The 5,859-nt window shown below is 43.9% G+C and overlaps 1 non-coding gene across 1 annotated transcript; it reads right to left on the reverse strand.

Annotated features, from left to right (window-relative positions):
- Nucleotides 1-646: 646 nt before the first annotated feature.
- Nucleotides 647-720, reverse strand: TRNAT-AGU. Its single transcript has one exon. It is a non-coding gene; the product is annotated as a tRNA-Thr (tRNA).
- Nucleotides 721-5,859: the final 5,139 nt, after the last annotated feature.

Here is a 5,859-nt window from a genome sequence, read left to right on the forward strand (position 1 = left end):
AGCAAATACAAGGGAAGAACTGAAACAAATTTAAAAAAGAAAAATGCATACAAGGGAAGAACTGAAACAAATTTAAAAAAGAAAAATGCTTTCAGATCTTAACAAATTTGTCTATAGACTTGGTCGAATTTTAGAAAGTTACACTTAGAATAATCATAAAACTTTAATTATTTTGGAACCAGAGGACTTCTAGAAGACAAGGCACGGTTATATAAGTATATAGAAATGTAAAAGCACTCGCACTGTGGGTGGTGGACACTGCTGACAGTTGCAGCAGCGACGGTGTGGAGGTTGGCAGGAGGAGCGGCGTCAGATCTTAACAATTTTGTCTATAGACTTGATCGAATTTTAGAAAGTTACACTTAGAATAATCATACAACTTTAATTATTTTGAAACCAAAGGACTTCTAGAAGACAAGGCACGGTTATACAAGTATATAGAAATGTAAAAGCACTCGCTAAAAGGGATAGAAACGTAAAAAGAAAACAGTTATGAATTTTGAATTTATATAGCAGAAAGCAAATACAAGGGAAGAACTGAAACAAATTTAAAAAAGAAAAATGCATACAAGGGAAGAACTGAAACAAATTTAAAAAAGAAAAATGCATACAAGGGAAGAACTGAAACAAATTTAAAAAAGAAAAATGCTTTCATTGAGAGTTGAACTCAAGACCTCCCGCTTACTAAACGGGTGCTCTAACCAACTGAGCTATGAAAGCTCTGGATGAATTGTTTTAGCATTTGAGAAATGTCAGTGCTGAAAAACATTATTCTGCAATCTGCATCCAAGATACTGAAAAACAATGACGCCTTAGCACGCGTCAGTGTAACAACGCCATTGTACTGCCCTCTGTCCGGAATCACTTTTCAGTTTTGCGACAATGTCGAATATTGTCTTTGGAGGCCGAGCTCCATGGAGCTCGGTTTTGAAAAATTCAAATTTCATGAAATTTCAAGTTTTTTACATTTTAAAAAATCCTGAAAAAAAACAAAGATATACATGAAGGCATAACACACATGCATGTAAATTTTCAAGGCAAAATACGTTAAAATGGGGGCTGTGAAAAAAAGACAAATCTGAGGCTTTTTAACATAGGATACTATTAATCCTTTTAGGCCATGAATTTGTCTTTTTTGTACAGGTCGCATTTCAAAGTTTTTCAGCCTGAAATTTTACACACATGCACATAACATCCTTGTTTACTTGCAAATTTTTTCAGATTTTTTTGAAATAAAAAAATTTGAATTTTATTTGTTTTCTGAAAAAGGAGGAGGCCGAGAGCCAAACGTTCTCGCGAGAATGTGTTCTACTATACTACCAAAAACACCATTCTACCCAGTGATGAGGACGTGAATGCTGCCGCCTCTTGACGACGGTACGTTCGCGAGCTCCGGAAGATGCGGTGGGCATTCTGCGCATCGTCCTCTCCAGGATGAACTCCCCGTGAAGCCAAGGCCTCTTCTCTGCTCACCCTGGTCTCCGGCAGCGCCCGCAGTGGAATCGAACGGCACGCAGTTTTTTTTTTTTGAAAATCACGTAGATTTTTCTTTTTGAGACATACGTCTTTTTTAGGGTAAAATCAAGCTTTATTTAGCAAAGTCCACAGAGAGTGGGATACATCTTTGGTTATGGGGTTGGCCTAGCCAAATGTGACGCCCCGGACCTAAAAAAAATGCATGCTTGGCTAAACTATGTGCCTTAACATTAACGGCACGACCTTCAAAAGTAAATTTACAACTTAAATTGAAAGATATGCTATGAACCTCCAAGATGATAGCACCATTCGTTCCACGATTTCTGTTATTGATAGCTCCGACTGCTCCCTTGGAGCCTGATGCAACAACCAGGCTCTGGATATTAAGATCCCGTGCCAATGCTAGCGCCTCCATGTAGGCTATTGTTTCCAGAATTTTAGGATCGTCGACACCTGCAAGCACGAGTGCTGAACTTCCCAGGTATGCTCCCGTTTCATCGGCAAACAGCTGCCGCTGCGCCTCCTAGTCCCTTACGGCAAGCAGCATCAACATGAATCTTCACATGACCCGCCGGTGGTGCTTTTGGGCGTCTGATACTTGCATTGGCCACCCGAACAGCTTGCTGAGTCTGGTTAAGAGTAGGTGCAGCCAGCACGTGGAGATCCTGAAGATACCTGTTGATGAAACCATTGATGGTTTGGGGGCTTTGGAATAGACCTTCATGTATCGCTTTCCGACGCGCCGCCCAAATAGCCCAGAGAGTAACCGACAGCTTCATGAAAGACTCGTGCGATAATGACATCACGAGGGTAAACATCCATTGTTTAGCTTTCGGTTCTGTGTTCGTTGCAAGGGTTTGTGCCAGTTCTTCATCAACAAGGGCCCATGTGCACATTGACATAGTGCATTCCAATAGGGAATGTCTCCATGAATCTGGGGCGCCGCAGATGCCACATGCGTTGGAATCTGACATGTGTCGGTGAGCCCTGACATCATTAGTTGGTATAAAGCGTTTTGATAACCTCCAAAGAAACATGCAGACCTTTCCCGGTACTTCAGTTTTCCATAGTCTTTTCCACTGCACTTCGTCCATCATCGTGTTGGAGGGCCCAACCCTGTTTTCCAACCACGCTTCGCGCCTTTGTCTTGTACTCACTAGCATGCGATATGCCGATTTGACTGAAAAGTTGCCGTTCTTCTCCTGGCTCCAGCTCCAAAATGTTGGGGAACGTAGCAGAAATTCAAAATTTTCCTACGTGTCACCAAGATCTATCTATGGAGAGACTAGCAACGAGGGGAAGGAGAGTGCATCTACATACCCTTGTAGATCGCTAAGCGGAAGCGTTCAAGTGAACGGGGTTGATGGAGTCGTACTCGTCGTGATTCAGATCACCGATGATCCTAGTGCCGAACGGACGGCACCTCCGCGTTCAACACACGTACAGCTCGACGATGTCTCCCACGCCTTGATCCAGCAAGGAGAGAGGGAGAGGTTGAGGAAGACTCCATCCAGCAGCAGCACAACGGCGTGGTGGTGATGGAGGAGCGTGGCAATCCTGCAGGGCTTCGCCAAGCACCTACGGGAGAGGAGGAGGTGTCACGGGAGGGAGGGAGGCGCCAAGGGCTCAGGTATGGATGCCCTCCCTCCCCTCCACTATATATAGGGGCAGGGGAGAGGGGGGAGGCGCAGCCTTGCCCCCTACTCCAAGAAAGGGGTGCGGCTAAGGAGGGGGGGAGGAGTCCATCCTCCCCAAGGCACCTCGGAGGTGCCTTCCCCCTTTAGGACTCTCCCCTTTTTCCTATATCTTGGCGCATGGGCCTCTAGGGGCTGGTGCCCTTGGCCCATGTAGGCCAAGGCGCACCCCCTACAGCCCATGTGGCCCCCCGGGGCAGGTGGCCCCACCCGGTGGGCCCCCGGGACCCTTCCGGTGGTCCCGGTACAATACCGATGACCCCGAAACTTGTCCCGATGGCCGAAACAGGACTTCCTATATATAAATCTTTACCTCCGGACCATTCCGGAACTCCTCGTGACATCCGGGATCTCATCCGGGACTCCGAACAACATTCGGTAACCACATACAAACTTCCTTTATAACCCTAGCGTCATCGAACCTTAAGTGTGTAGACCCTACGGGTTCGGGAGACATGTAGTCATGACCGAGATGTTCTCCGGTCAATAACCAACAGCGGGATCTGGATACCCATTTTGGCTCCCACATGTTCCACGATGATCTCATCGGATGAACCACCATGTCAAGGACTCAATCAATCCCGTATACAATTCCCTTTGTCTAGCGGTATGGTACTTGCCCGAGATTCGATCGTCGGTATACCGATACCTTGTTCAATCTCGTTACCGACAAGTCTCTTTACTCGTTCCGTAACACATCATCCCGTGATCAACCCCTTGGTCACATTGTGCACATTATGATGATGTCCTACCGAGTGGGCCCAGAGATACCTCTCCGTTTACACGGAGTGACAAAATCCCAATCTCGATTCGTGCCAACCCAACAAACACTTTCAGAGATACCCGTAGTGTACCTTTATAGCCACCCAGTTACGTTGTGACGTTTGGCACACCCAAAGCACTCCTACGGTATCCGGGAGTTGCACAATCTCATGGTCTAAGGAAAATACTTGACATTAGAAAAGCTTTAGCATACGAACTACATGATCTTGTGCTAGGCTTAGGATTGGGTCTTGTCCATCACATCATTCTCCTAATGATGTGATCCCGTTATCAACGACATCCAATGTCCATGGTCAGGAAACCGTAACCATCTATTGATTAACGAGCTAGTCAACTAGAGGCTTACTAGGGACATGGTGTTGTCTATGTATCCACACATGTATCTGAGTTTCCTATCAATACAATTCTAGCATGGATAATAAACGATTATCATGAACAAGGAAATATAATAATAATCAATTTATTATTGCCTCTAGGGCATATTTCCAACAGTCTCCCACTTGCACTAGAGTCAATAATCTAGTTCACATCGATATGTGATTAACACTCAAGGTCACATCCCCATGTGACTAACACCCAAAGAGTTTACTAGAGTCAATAATCTAGTTCACATTTATCATGTGATTAACACTCGATGAGTTCTGGGTTTGATCATGTTATGCTTGTGAGAGAGGTTATAGTCAACGGGTCTAAACCTTTCAGATCCGTGTGTGCTTTACAAATCTCTATGTCATCTCCTAGATGCAGCTACCACGTTCTATTTGGAGCTATTCCAAATAACTGTTCTACTTGGTGCTATTCTAAATTGTTGCTCCATTATACGTATCCGGTATCTCTACTCAGAGCTATCCGGATAGGTGTTAAGCTTGCATCGACGTAACCCTTTATGACGAACTCTTTTACCACCTCCATAATTGAGAAAATTCCTTAGTCCACTAGTTACTAAGGATAACTTTGACCGCTGTCCTGTGATCCATTCTTGGATCACTCTTGTACCCCTTGACTGACTCATGGTAAAGCACACTTCAGGTGCGGTACACAGCATAGCATACTGTAGAGCCTATGTCTTAAGCATAGGGGACGACCTTCGTTCCTTTCTCTCTATTCTGCCATGGTCGAGCTTTAAGTCTTAACTTCATACCTTACAACTCAGGCAAGAACTCCTTCTTTGACTGATCCATCTTGACACCTTCAAGATCACGTCAAGGCATGTGCTCATTTGAAAGTACTATTAAGCGTTTTGATCTATCCTTATAGATCTTGATGCTCAATGTTCAAGTAGCTTAATCCAGGTTTTCCATTGAAAACACTTTCCAAATAACCCTATATGCTTTCCAGAAATTCTACGTCATTTCTGATCATTAATATGTCAACAACATATACTCATCAGAAATTCTATAGTGCTCCCACTCACTTCTTTGGAAATACAAGTTTCTCATAAACTTTGTATACACCCAAAATCTTTGATCATCATCAAAGCATACATTCCAACTCCGAGATGCTCACTCCAGTCCTCAGAAGGATTGCTGGAGCTTTGCATACTTATTAGCATATTTCAGGATAGATAAAACCTTCCGGTTGTATCACATACAACCTTTCCTCAAGAATCATCGAGGAAACAATGTTTTGACATCCTATCTGCAAGATTTCATAAATAATGCAATAATTGCTAATATAATTCCAACAGACTCTTAGCATCACTACGAGTGAGAAAGTCTCATCGTAGTCAACTCCTTGAACTTGTCGAAAAACATCTTAACGACAAGTCGAGCTTTCTCAATGGTGACACTTACCATCATTGTCTGTCTTCCTTTCAAAATCCATATGTATCTAACAGCCTTACGACCATCAAGTAGTTCTTCCAAAGTCTACACTTTGTTTTCATACATGGATCCTCTCTCGGGTT

Source organism: Triticum dicoccoides, chromosome 4B, assembly GCF_002162155.2.
Source record: "Triticum dicoccoides isolate Atlit2015 ecotype Zavitan chromosome 4B, WEW_v2.0, whole genome shotgun sequence".
In the NCBI taxonomy this organism is placed as follows: Eukaryota; Viridiplantae; Streptophyta; class Magnoliopsida; order Poales; family Poaceae; genus Triticum; species Triticum dicoccoides.